Genomic DNA, 14,190 nt, shown 5'->3' on the forward strand with positions numbered 1-14,190 from the left:
ACACCCCAGGGCGCTTGTGGCCGTGGAGACACGACACAGTACCCATTTTGTGTTCCTTCCCCTCATCTATTTATTTTAAACAAGAAATTTGTAGTAAATTGATTAGGGACTTTTTAAAAAAGACTGATATAACGTTTATTAGCAAGAAAAAACTTTTTGTCAGATTACATTTCTGCTTTGGTTTGGAAAGCCAGCTCTATAGCACTGTAATTCAAATAAGAGTTTCACATAGGATTTAAAGTTTTCTATTGTCCACCTTAAAAATGCAAAAAAGAAACAAGTGAAATCAAGTCAATAATGTATTTTGTTTAACCCACTCCAAAACATTGTTTCCTCACGTAACCGATAGAACATTATCAGTAAAGTGTTTTACGTTTTTCACATGAAGTCTTCCAAATCCAGGGTGTATTTGAGGTGTAGAGGGCTTACCAGTTTGAACTAGCCACGTCTCAAGTGTCAGTAGCCACGTGTCCACGGTATATGCTGGCCAGCATGGCTCTAAAGAGTAGTTTTCATTTCATTTCTGTGGAAATCCATTAACTTACTCTTTTGAACCTAACATTTGTCCCGTCCGCTTTTTTTTTAAAATGTTTGTTTTTTGAGAGAGAGAGAGTGTGTGGGCGCATGCACGAGCAGGGGAGGGGCAGAGAGAGAGAGGGAGAGAGAGAGAGAGAGAGAGAGGGAGAGAGAGAGAGTTTGAGAGAGAATCCCAAGCAAGCTCCGTGCTATTAGCACAGAACCTGACGTGGTGCTTGATCTCCCAAACTGTGAGACCATGACCTGAGCCGAAATCGAGTCCAGATGCTTAACCGACTAAGCTACCCAGGCACCCCTGTCCCATCTGCTTTTTAAAGAGTTATAAGGTGTGCTTATCTGACACATGTTCTTAAATTAGACTCTAAATAAATGCTACTCTTTACTCATCTGTATAAAGATATGCTGGTGGGGCACCTGGGTTGCTGTGTCGGTTAAGTGTCCGACTCTTGATTTCGGCTTAGGTTATGATCTCACAGTTGTGAGATCGAGCCCTGCGTAGGGCTCCACGCTGGGCACAGAACCTGCTTGGGAGTCTCTCCTTCCCTGTCTCTCTGTCCCTCCCCTGTGTGTGCGTGTTCGCTGTCTCTGTCAAAATAAGTAAACAAACTTAAAAAAATGCTGATCATTTCAGTATTCATAAAATTAATGTAGTAGATTTCATTTAGTGAAATTAAATGCGGATATTCCCATACAGTGAGATACCTATTGTAGGGGAGTTTATCTTTCTTGATCTTTTCAGCAATTTACAAAGGCCTCAGAGGTTTATAAATGGGAAACTTGTAAATGTTGAGAGCTTAAACAACTTGTCAAGGTGACCCAAATAGGATCTGAGCAAGATTCTGAACTTCTGTCCTGACAACAAGCTTGGTGTTCTTTATACAGTCTGTTTTCACTGTGGGTGCCCATTATGACTTAGTTAAAACGTAGGTTAAAGAGAAATACATGAAATCTAGTGCCACTGTCATTGAAGACAATTGTTACCCTCTCTGTCACTTCCTGAAAAGAAAGGACACCGATGCATTTAGTAGGGAGAGAACGAAGGGGGGCAGTGGAAAGCGTGGATGGTGGCTATGTATTTCTCTGTCGTCTGAACTTGGACTACTTTATTTTAGGGAAACAAGGCCGCCAAGTTGAATGTACTTATTGTAATAAATATTATTTCCGAGCCAAAGAAAGGAACCTAGTTTTGATGTGTTATTAGAATATGCTACCAGTCAACTTGACACTGCAGTTTATAGCCGAGCATGAAGAAGCTTCATGGTACAAGGATTTTTTTAGTATATTTCAGCTATCGAGGGGGATGAGAACATACTCTTCTTTGCCCTGGCCCACCTACCACACTCATTATGGGAGAGCAGACTGTGAACACTCCCGTCCCTTAGTGCCAACTTCTTACAGGACTGCGGGGCCTCTGAACAAGTTACCAAACCTGAGCGGCTCCCACAGCCTTGGAGATGTCCACTCCAAGGACATCCCCTGTTCTTCCTGACCCTGATCAGCATGGCCCACCTCACTGAGTCCTGTCAGGTAATTAGTGAAAGCGAAGAGGGTAAGTAGTCTACATTATGCACCTTAGTTTGTTTATCTGTGTTTATCCATTGACAGGCCGTTCAAAATTGTTGGCTGTTGCTAACAGTGTGCTGTGATGACCAACATCCTTGCATACACTTCCTTTACTCACGTGGGAGAGCTCTTTTCCATAAGTAGAAGTCTGACAGTAGGGTTGTGTCCCATGGTATTTGCATCTTTGGTCTTAGTTGGCCTTGTGAGTGGTATATAAAGTAAGGGCCTATGCTTTTTCCTCATCTAGATAACCAGTGTTCCCAGGGGCATCAATCGTCAGTTCATCCACAAGGCCATCTCTGATAAAAGTGATGGCTGGCTGTTAAGGTGGCCAGGCTCGGTGCCTCTTGTCTATGTCATTGTTCTCTGTGTCTGTCCCTGCGCGAACACCACACTGTCTGAAGTACTGTAGCTGTAAAATCTCCGAGCCGTAATCGGCTGTTCGTGGCCTTTGATCTTTTGTAGAAGATTTGTTGCATAAATACAATTGCATATGTAAGTAGTTTAAAAATTATATACAGAAATACAGTATTATAAAAATGGTATGTAGAAATACTGTTGTCTAAATAAAAATTGCATAAAATCTAGTTGCAAAACTCCACACACACAGCACACCCCTTTTTAAGGTACAAGTTGCATTCGCACTGAGTTTCCAGTCTGACTAGGGGAGAAGGACAGTCTTTACAATTGAGTCTTCCTACATAGGTAAATGTGGCATTTCTCCATTTAGTTAGGTATTTTCTGTATTTTGACAGAGGTTTTTAGAATACTGTCTACAAATTTTACTATTTTCTTACTAGACTTATTGCTGATGTTTGGTGCTGATGTTTTGGAGCATAATCGATTTTGCGTACTGATCTTATTTCCAGAAAACTTTTAGTTCTAATAGTGTGTCTGTAGATCCTCCTGGATCTTGTACTTAGTTGTACTGCCCGTGAGCACCTGCAGTTTGTTGTTTACGGTTCTCCTATGTTTCTTTTTCTTGCCTTCCTGCCCTAACTAGGATCTCAAGTGTAGATGTGCACAGAGAAAGTGCTCCATTTCAGCCTGTTGTTGTCATGATCCTGAAGTGAATGATTCTAATGAGGGCATCTGGTAGACAGCAGAACTAGCATCTGGTTAAGGAAGTGCCCTTGTATTCCTCCTTTTTATCAGGAACGGGCGAGTTCTATCAGATTCTTTATTAGAATGTTTTGAGGGGAGAAAATCATTCTTGCCCTGGTGTAATAACATGGTGAATTACTTCATCTTTTTGATACTGCGGCACCTTGCATTATTGGAATAAAATTGGCATTATCATTATATATTATTTGTTTTGACTTTCTAGATCAATTTGCTAGATTATTAAGTAGACAAAATTCATACATTCATGTTAGCCTTGTCTGGGAAAGTATTAAAGTCCCCTAGCTTTGTGAGTTGAGTTGGGAGGGTAATTTCTCAGGGCTTCCTTGCAAAAAAAAAGCATCTGGGCCTGTCTCTGTGTTGAGGTTTTTATATTTGTTTCTTTGAAAATTGGGGGAGAATTGGTTGTGTAAACTTTCCGTTTCTAACAGACTCAATTTGGGTGACTTGTTTTTCTGGAAGTTGCCTGTTTAGTCTGTTTTTCAAGGTGTACATGTGTGCACGTGTGTTCAAGTTTTTGAACTCTGCAGACTTCTGTAGAGTTCTTCTATGATTTTTCAGAGTCTGTGCCATGGCTATAGTTTCAACCTCCTTGAATTCTTAGTATTGGCTGTTTATACTTGTTCTTATTCTTTTCCATGTCATTTTTTTTTTTTTTGGTCTGTTTTTTTTCAAGACTCAGCCGGAAGTTGTATTCTCTCCCGTGTATGTCTTTTATTTCATTAATTTCTTAACTGTATTTATTTCAACTTTCTTTAGGTTTTCTATTCTTCTAATTTCAGGAGAGGATGATTAAATTTTAACTTTTTTCTCTTCACTAGTATGATGGCTTATGACTATAAACTTGTCTCCAAGCAACACTCTGGCTTGATGCCCCAAGTTTGGATATAGAACTGCTTATTGTTCAGTTCTAAATATTTTCAGATTTCTTCTTTGTCCCATGAGTTATTTCGAAGAAAGCTTTTAAATTTCTAGGCTTCTTAAAATTTTAAGTTGTCTCTAATTGATTGCGTTGTAGTCAGAGAATGTTGGTTATGCTATTAATTCTTCGCCATTTGTGTTTGTTTTGCCTTAGCTGCTGGCCAGTTTTTATAAAAGTTCATTACGATTGAAAAGAACATGTTATTTCTAATAATTGGGAAAATTGTTGAAATTTTTTCCAAGAAAGTAGGTTTATTAACGGCATTGTTTTAATTATCTATACATTTTTAATCTTCATAATCTGTATTACCAAAAGAGTGAGTCTGTCTTCCTCTGTAAGTCCTCCATACGTCAGCTTCTAGTAACCTTCCTGCTTTTACTGTATATATTTTGTAGCTGTGTTTTTAGATACATGTATAATCAATTGATTGGGATGTTTTATTCTTGACCTTAATAGTGTTTCTTATCCTACAGCCTATTTTAGTTAGTATGGCCAGCTCAGGTTTCGTCAAGTTAGAATTTGCTGGGAGTATTCAACCACCCTTTATTCAGCCTCTGGTCCACATGGTTTAGGTCGCTTAGGTAGCTTATTGCTGGATTTTGTATTCTTATTACATTTTTACCACGTTTGGATTCGATTCTTCATCATATTTTGTGCTTCCTTTGTCTTGCTTTTTCGTTGCTTGTCTTTTACTTCTTCTGCTTCCTATTCTGCTTTCTTTTTTCCTCTCTTTTAGTTAATAATATTGATACAAAGTATGTAACTGGCAATCACGTATATTGTAATGACTACCTCTGTACCTGCCACCTAATTCAAGGTCTAGAACATTGCCGGTAACTTCTGTTTGGATCAGAGTTTGGTTTTTGGTTTGAAAGTTAAAAATTGTGCATTTACTAGATTGTCTTTAGGTTTGCATCATTTATTCAACAAAGGCTAAAATTAGTATCTCTGACCTCTTCTCAAATAGTCTTGAAATACAGCAACTTCAGTTTCCTCCTTCTACCTCCTATCTTATTGCTACTTACAATTTTAATTGAATTTTGTGTTTTCATTTCTTCCACATTGTATTGTTGTTATTAGTATATGGTCAGTGCTTGTTTCACTTTGGCTAGGTACTGGTTTCTTTCCCAGTATTCCCTCCTGCTTTCATACTCTTCTTGCTAGAATATGTTCTCAAATAGTTATTCCAGCACTTTATCCACTAATAGTAATGGCTTTCTCTTCATCTACATGTGTCTCCCGTTTCATTCTTGTCCTGAAATGAAGTGAAGGTACCTCCTTCAGCATAGTTTTCGGGTCTTATTTCATTGTGCCCTGGTGGGCAGTGTGCTCTTTTGTGGTGTTCCTCTAGATAACCTGTCTTGTCACTAGTTGCTTATAGGTTCTACTCTTGTCTTTGTGGTCTGAGGTTTCACTGTAGTGCATTTCAGTGTGGATTAAATGGTGCTGCTAGCTACCTGTTCTCTTACATGGGGGTTGGATGGGTGTCTTTGCATTCTAGAATATTCTCTGCTGTTTTTTCAGTATTGCTCTGTTCTTTATAACTGTTTCTTTCAGAACTTCTATGGGGCACCTGGGTGGCTCAGGTCATGATCTCACAGTTCAAGCCCTGCGTCGGGCTCTGTGCTGACAGCTCAGAGGCTGGAGCCTGCTTCAGATTCTGAGTCTCCCTCTCCCTCTGCTCCTCCCCTGCTCATACGCTGTCTTTCTCTCTCTCTCAAAAATAAATAAAGATCAAAAAAAAAAAAAAAAAAGAACTTCTATTGGACAGATGTTGGACTTCCACATCCTCTTATCTATAGTTCTTAATCTCCTTCATTTATTCTATTTCTTGACTTTTTTTTTAAGCCATCTTTATGTCTTACATCTCTAATCACTTTAGGGTTTTTGGTTTGTTTTTTTACAGTCTCAATCGGATAGTTCTGTCATCTGATGTTCTTGAGTCCACTCCAATTTCAGTCTTATTACTTTTTGAATTTTGGACTTAGAGCCTCTCTACAGTGTGGGTAGATTTGTGGATATCCTTTGTAGCCTGGTATGAGGTTTTTCTGCTGAGTGAGATTGGTTTCTGATTTGCTGATTTCTAGGTTTGGACTAGGGGGTCTTGGAAAAATGGGGTTATAAGGATTTGAGCCCTGAGCCTTTTATTCATGGTTGCTACTGCTCAGTGGGAGTTCCCACCTCTCATACAAGCTGATTGGAAAGGATCTGTGCCGGTGGGCTTGTCCCCCCACCCCCACCCCCCCATGGCCTACCTCCTGCTGAGAGTTAGTCCTTTTGGGGATCGTGGCTCTGAGTGGGTGGGAGGGTAGAGTTCTGTTCTTTTTACCTTGAACTGGCCCACATCTCCCATGTCCCTTTGAGGGCTGAAAACCCAAATGTCACAGACTGATGTTCACTTCTTAATGTAGCCATAGGGGGTTCACACATTATCCGGCGTGACTGTAGCTGGACGCAACCCTCTCAAAATTTGCGTCTACAAACTTAGTTTCAATACACTGAAGCTGGCTGGGAAGAAAAGCTGGTCATAATTATCAGCAAAGAAGCACCCTGGGATGGTTTGTAGCACAAATTCAACATTGTATTATGTAATATTTTTTTGTTAACTGTATGTTTTTAAACTTCTTTCAAGGCCTTCCATGCACCAGCTACTGTATGAGCTTCTGTCTGTGGGGACTTCCAAGCGTCACTGGAAGTTCCTGGACAGTGGACCTGCCAGCTGCTCACGAATCCCTTCTGTTTTCCCCCTTTACCCCCCCCCCCCCCCCGCTGACCCAGTCTTGAGACTTCAAAGCAAAACAACAGCACAACACACTTGTCCGAGTTGCTGGTGGATTGGTCTGGACAGAAGGCCTACCTTACAAACGCTAATAACGTAGTAAGGGACGCTACAGAATTCCTTGGTGCTTAAGAGCTTCTCCCAAGTCTAAGGCCATGGCACCTGTCCATGTCCTATTCTACGGAGTTTGGGTACTGCTTTGGCAGTGAGTCCTTGGCTCCAAGTGGTGGATTTTTGTCTGCCTTCCATGGTTTTCTCTCCCCCAGTGATGTCTTAAAGGGTTCCCGGTGTCTGGGCTGGGCTTGGCTTCTTCCCTAGCCTTCAGCTTGTATGTACAGTTTTGCCTACTTGACCAACCAGTGGGCATCTCACACATCACATCTCCATTGTGAGTTTTTGCAGCACACTCCCCCTCTCCATTCAAGTCTTCGTTCGGTCTCCTCATCTCTGTGAGGGCAGCCAAGAACCTCCCTGCCATTCTTAACCGCTGTTGTGCTCTGCCTCCAATCAATGAGGGACTTCTTGGTGCTGCCTTCCAAATTTGGCCACCTAGTTCATGTACCCTTGCCAACCATAGTGGAAAGCTGGTGTCATCTTCAGACTGAACCACTTCAGTAGCCCAGCCCCCCAACCACATACTTTGACTGCATTCTACTCAAAAAGTACATCTGGTCAAACCTGCCGCTCTAAGTCATCCTTGGAACCTAAGCAACACCTGTATCAGAAATATAGGCTGTGCTGACCTGGTTCCTGTTTAAGCCCACCTGGCTGTACCCACAATCCCTCATATGTCCCTCCCTGCCTCTTGCCCCCTGTGGTCCCAGGTATCTGTGGTGCACTTCCATAATTGATGCAGGAGTCTGTTCCTGACATTTCCATCAGAGATATAAACTAGTATATACAAACTCCTGCAGGAGACCTGTACCCTTGATTTAAAACAGTGCAAACCTGACCTGCCATTCTCCCCCTCTAGGGTGGAAGTCTGCCTGAGGGCAGGGATCTTCTCTCCTGCTGGATCTAGGGTTGCGCATAGTAGGCACACCCATTCTTACCAGTTTCAGTGAAGGGGATTTAACTGGTAGCCAGGGAATAGAGTAGGGATGCAAGGAACTGAACCACCCGGCAGTGAGAGGGAAGGAAAGTTTGTGCCCGAACTTTGGGGCCAGGCCGGCCGTGTTTGCATGGAGTTTGGTTAAGACAGAGTGGGGAGTTGTAAATGCTGGGGGCGGGGGCGGCGGGCAACAGTTTCCCTTGGGGTGCCTTTCGAGGTCCCTTGTTTTATTCTTGGGTGGGGAGGCAGTATTGCTAGTGACCTCGCTTCTGGAGCGGCTCGGCTGGCCGGTCGTGGGGGGTGGGGTGGGCAGATGCATTTCTCAACTCTCCGACCCCCTTTCACCCCCGCCCCAAGGGCCGCAGAGCTCTTTCGGAGTTGAGCCTGGTCTGCAGGCTGCTCGGCCTTGCGCGGCGGGACTGGGGCCGCGAGTGGGGACCCCACGGGGGGCGGCGGGGGCGGGGCGTGGGCGCGGCGGCGGCGGCGGCGGCGGGGGGGGGGGGGGGGGGCGGGACGGGGCGGGGCGGCCGCCGCCTGACGTGTCTCGGCGGGATTGGAGCCGCCGCCCTATATAGCCGCGGGGGCCCGGGCGCCGGCCTCGGAGCGCGGCCGGCTACTCCGCGGCGGCGGCGAGCGGACGGCGGGACGGACGGGCCGACCCCAAGGAGTGAGCGCGGGCCAGGGCGGGGGGGAGGGTGGGCCGGGCGCGAGCAGGGGTGGGGGTCGGCGGCGCAGGGAAGTTGGGGCGCGGGGCGGGCGGGGCGCGGGCTGCCGACGTGGAGCGCCGGGCGGGGGAGGGGCCGCGGCCGCCTCCCCCCTTTCCCCCGCCGCCAACCGGGCGCCCCCTCCTTTTCCCGGGCGCCCCCTCCCCTTCCGCCGCTCGGCCCGGCCCGGGGGGGCGGCTACGTGTCACCACTGCGCATGGGCCGCAGCGCCGGCTTGGGAAGAGTGAGAAACTTTCCCGAGTCCGCGATGCCGGCCCGCGCCCACCCCACCCCCAACCCTCGCCTTCTGCGGCGCCCGCCCCCACGAAGTCCCTCTCTCTCCGTGCCGCCCACTCCCCCCCAGCCCCCTAGCCCAGCGTGGGGGAGGGGAGGCCGACCTGGGCCCGGGCCGCTGACGTGGGCGTCCGGCCGCTGAGTTGACCCCTCCCACCACCCCCCGCGCGCCCCTCCCCCGGCTCGGGTTGGGGGGAGGCTTGCAGGGCTGGGGGTGCAGCTCGGGTCCCGAAGGGCAGGGTTGGGGCCAGCAGGGCGGTAGGGCCCCGCGCAGGCCTAGCCGCACCTTCACCTGCTGCCTGCCTACGTGGTCGGGTGGGTCTGCTGCCCTGGGGGGCTGCAGTGCAACTTGGACGCACCCCAGGGTCGGCGCACGAAAAGTGCATTACGGAAAAATACCGAATTTGGATGAAAGGCGGGGAGGCCGAGCGCGTTACTGCCCCTTTAAGCCTGTCCCCGCCCGCGGGCTCGCGTGGCCTGTGGGAGGGCCTGCTGAGGTGGCATCTGCGAAAGTTCCTCCTGCGGGAAGGGTGCCGACTTCAGAACTTGGGGGAGCCGCTCACCTGGCCCTCGTTCGAACTTTTGGCCCGTGGGGAGCGCGTTTTTGTTCTCAAGCTCGGCGTGTGGGTCTTGAGAAGTATGTTGGAGAAAAAATCGGTTTTCCTTGTAGGCTTGCTGTAGGCATAAAAGTAAATAGTTTTAATTTTGGAAGAAGAGGAAAGAAGTCTGAGTTTGCACTGCGGGTGTTTAGTACCAAGCACACATTCAGTCCTGTCATGGCGCGTGAAGCAGGAGCTTGTTAGGTGGCCCCGACGTACTTTTCTGTTCTGTTCCTCGGGAGTTCTCCCTGCATAGGCGTCTCGCTGGGGAAATATAATTGACAAGGTCACAAGGGAATGCACATGTACTTGTCCAGAAGCAAAGGAAGTAAAATTCTCTCTTTAAAGATTTTCTGTGGTGTATTTGTTAGGACCAAGTTCCAGATGTGATCCACGGACGTTGTGACTGTGTTTCTCCCACGCAGCAGTCAGGAGTGCTTGCGGCTCCCTGCCATGGAGGACACGCTCTCTCTCTCTCTCTCTCTCTCTCTCTCTCTCTCTTTGCTTCTGTCTGTCCCCTTTCCTTTGGTTCTAGCTCTGCTGCTGCACAGTTATATTTTGCGAGGTGCCTTTTTCCCCCCCTGTGGACACTTAAACTCTGGGAAACAAGAGTTAAAGTCCAGGGTGAGAATAGTTGGAAGATTTGCATTAAGTGGATCTGAATGCTTCCTGCAGGGAAAGTAGTTGAGAACAAGCAAAATGATGTAGGGTCTGGGGCGAAACCCGGAGGAGACCGCTCCACGAGTCTGAAGCGATCTTGCAGAAAAGAGTGGGCTTGTTCTCTGTGGTGAGAAGGGGGAATAAAGTTGTGGGTCTTGCCACTATATACGGCACGCTATTCTGATAGCTGTGTAGAGGTGGAGCGAGGCTCCTTTGGAAGGCAGTGCAGGGGCCCGCCCGGTGGTATTCAAAGGTTGCTGAAGGTCCCTTTCAAGCCTGATTTGAGTGGTGTTAGTACATCAGTCGGGGACCTGCGATAGCATGTGTTTGGCCTGTACTCCTTGATGGTGGGGCTTGTGTCAGGGCTCCTGCGAACTTAAGATAGCAGTGGTCACTGTGCGGTCGTCCAAGGACTCTGGAGTGGGAGTCCTCTTGTTGTGTGTTGTCCGTGAAGGCAGAGTGAGGGCTTGCGGGGAGCAGGCTGGGGCGGGCATAGAGCTGTGGGGGGCAGTCTCCCTGGTGCCGATTTGTAGACGTAGAGGCAGGTAGACTGTCATGCTGAGAGCACGTTAGGAGGGCTGAGATCAGCCTTTTATAAAATCTTAGAGCAGAGTCTTAAGAGAAGGGTCATCAGGTATGTGCTTAAAATGGATTCTTAAGACAGGGTTTTGAGAAGTTTATTTAAAGAAGAAAAAAAGCCATCTTCTCTGAGGATATCAAAACCCCAGATGTTAACTCTGTTGTTGGTTGTGATCCATTCATTTCCAGCTGTGATAAACTACCATTGGAAATCGGGAGACGAGACCCAGTGTATCCTGTCAAACAAGTCTGGAGTTTTCTGGAGATCCACTTGTCCTTCTGTTGCCCGGGGGCCTGTGCGCACGTGGGGGTGTTAGAGGCTCTGGGACAGGCTCTCACTCTGGTACGTTAGTAGGTGTGCGATCCTTTCTTGTGTTTCTCGCACTACAAGGTCCCATGGAAGAGCGAGCTGGAATGGATTTTTGAAAGGTGTGTGAGTTATCTCAGAAGGGACCTTCAGGAATTCGTCCTGTAACGTGACTCTAGGTGCAGAGTGGGAATTGCTTGTCACAGACCTGTGGCTGGAGGGGATATGGACAGTGACTGTACCTTGCAGGGTTGCTGTGTGGCTTTCACCCGGCACGGAAGATTTGTCCTGCCAAGGAAGGCAAGAGGACCGGTCAGTAGGTACACAGAGAAGAGGGTGTGGGTCTAGTCGATCATGTGGGGAACCTGAGTTACTAGGGGGGTGTCTGAGGGTTTTAGGAAGTAACAGGGACTCCTCGTGACCTGGAGTGGGAGGGAGGCTGTTGAGATGCAAGGTTGGCAGGTAAAAGGGCAGGTGCAACCCACGTGGGAGTTCTGAGCGACAAAGGCAGGGTGGATGCCTGGGTCCTGGCTTCGCTGTCGGTGCTTTGACTTAGAACACCTCCATCTTGTGCCTGGACTAGCTAAGTGTGCCCTGGCCAGACATGTGGGATTGCAAGGAGTGCTCACTTCCTGCACCTTGTCAAAATCAACATGTGAACGTGCTGCTCTGGTACTTTGATTTAATGGAAGAGCCTTAGTCTTCAGTAGGACTTGCGGGTTAGAATTATTGGAGACGGGTTCTTAAATAAAATGGTCTTGGTCAGTTTGTCTCCACTTTTCTCTCTCTGCCTTAGGGTGCACACCAGGATCTGGTGGGACTGGGGCCCCAGAGAGGCTCTGGCCTCTGGCTTGTGGCACTTTCCCCGTGTGACTGAAGCCTTGCATTTAGAGTTGTTGGTTTTTTTGTTTTTTGTTTTGTTTTGTTTTGTTTGTTTCTGTTTTAATTTCTGAAATGCTGCTCAGGACAACGAGACCTGAGTCTATTGGTGCACCCCTGATTGCCATGAATTGTCTTCCTAACTCCTGAATTAAACGTATCACAGGCAAGAATTTGGGGATGTTATTCTACAGTTAGGTAGCAGGATGTTCTTATTATTGCTGTCGATTCTCCCATCTCAGACACATACCCAACCTTTGTTGGAAAGTCCACCTCATCGCACCTTGTCCCTGTGTGTGTGCTGGTTTGCGTAAAGTGGCAGGTAACCTACCTGGCAGCCTCACTCTCCCAAAGTCCCTAAGGCAAGGTGACCCACACCCTCTCACTTCACAGAGTGGTTCTCGGTCCTCCCCAGATGGCCTCTGAAGGTCCCTTCCAACCCTGCTATTTTATGGCCTGGTTTCTAAATCCCCAGTGGATTAGAAGGGACCAAAGGACTTTTACAGGATAACAACGGGAACGGAGTAACCACAAGGCACAGCGAGCTCATGAGGACAGCAGCTCTCGTTCACCCCGAGATGCTCAGGAGGAGCCCCCCCACGTCCACGTTCTGTTTTGTGTCACAGAATGTTTTTCCTCCTGGGTTAGCAGTCAGAGATTAAGAGGGGTGCAGGAGAAATTCGTCAACCACGCAAGAGAACAGACCATCAAGTTTGTAAGGATTTTACTTCAAAATGGGTCAATTGAAAAGTTTCGGTGTTAAGGGCTCACTCCGGTCCAGGGAAAAATTGCCCCTAAAAGTTCTAGATGGTTTACATTTTACTGTAATAGGTTTTGTTTGAAACTGATAGCCCAAGAGCAGAGAGCTTCCCCTTTTTTCCCAAAAAACTTGTCTAAATGTTGGTAGTAATACCGAAGTGTAGATGATGTCGTGCCCTTTTCTGTTTAGGAGGTAAAAGGATCTGGGTTGTAGAATACAGATAAGTAACTTCTCTCTGGTTTTCTTCTCGCTCCTGCTCCCTTCCTGTCCCACACCAGCAAAAACTGGCAGGCTGACAGAGGCGGCCTCGGGACGGACTCTCTGGCTACTGACCGCTTTGCTGGTAAGTTTGACCATCTTTTCCAAAGGTTCCCCGTCCCGGAGCCGCGCGCGCACACGTTTCTAGTGGTTCAGAGAGACTTGTGGCTCCACATCGCGACTCGGGCGGCATGCACGTGTGCCCTGCAGGTGTGTCGTCTGGCTTCCACGACTGTGTTCAAGTTTTGTGTTTAGTCAGGATCGTCTGAATTTGGGTTGTGTTCTCTTTAGGAATGTAGAGCTTAATTTTCTTGGAACTAGGAAGAGTTCTGAGTTGTGAAAATTACACAAAAACTTCACTTTTTTACATCAGTTGGCTCTCTTACTACTTTTCTGCCACAGTGGTACATACAGATTGGTGCGTAATTGTGTGAAAAAAGTGGGTTCTTCATTCTCACAGCAGCGTGGAGCTCGCCTGGAGTCGAAAGGGGGAAGCAAACACCACGGCTTCGGTGCTGAAAGAGCCCCCTTTTCCAAATAAGGGGCTGTGGCTTTTAGAGCCCTGGAATCCCGCTGAGTACGGGGTGCTCAGGCAGCAGGTCTGGAGGCAGAGACTGCGTGGTTCTTTCCCTGGACTGAGGAACTCTATACCTGCGGGTCCCCTGTGACCCCTGAGACACAGGACTTCAGAGAATCCCCAGCCCCCACCCGTCAGAGGCACTTACCCATCCTGCTTCTTGCTGTTCCAGTGGAAGAAGCTGCTCCCCATCCCCACCCCATCCCCCCGCCGTGGACCGGACCGCGTCGCCAAGCTGTGCGGTGCCCTGGGCCTTGCCTGTAGTGCCCATGGTGCCTGAGATCCCCGCAGACCCTGTTTGATTGGCTTTTGGTAGCAGCTGTCACGTGATCTCTTGAGCATTGGGAGGCATGTGGGTGAACCAGTCCCCAGAATATCTGAGGTAGATGTGAGGATGGCTGTCCAGGTGTCGGTCTGTAGGCTTTTGCCGCCCCTGGGCTTCACGGGACTGGGGCGCTCAGTTGGAGCCTCCGCCTCCTCACTTAGAGGCTAAACTTGGAGGGGAGAGTTGTCCACGGACCCTCCTTCACTTGCGTTTTGCCTTTCATCGCTTGGTGAAGGTTTGAGTGTCCTGGTACCTCACGGGTTGTGAGGAGAAT

General features: G+C 47.8%; 1 protein-coding gene across 2 annotated transcripts in view; it reads left to right on the top strand.

Moving 5' to 3' along the window:
- The window catches only part of HDLBP (high density lipoprotein binding protein), a 71,990-nt gene that overhangs the window by 24,325 nt on the left and 33,475 nt on the right, over window positions 1-14,190 (top strand). The window contains exons 1-2 of one of the 2 annotated variants that reach the window (XM_060624392.2): window positions 8,516-8,641; window positions 13,035-13,099. The gene's annotated coding sequence lies outside the window, so the exon portion shown is untranslated. Of the gene's footprint in view, window positions 1-8,515; window positions 8,642-13,034; window positions 13,100-14,190 lie in introns of those variants that run through there. The other variant, XM_060624393.2, reaches the window with a different exon arrangement.

This window comes from Panthera onca, chromosome C1 (assembly GCF_046562875.1).
Source record: "Panthera onca isolate mPanOnc1 chromosome C1, mPanOnc1 haplotype 2, whole genome shotgun sequence".
NCBI classification, from domain to species: domain Eukaryota; kingdom Metazoa; phylum Chordata; class Mammalia; order Carnivora; family Felidae; genus Panthera; species Panthera onca.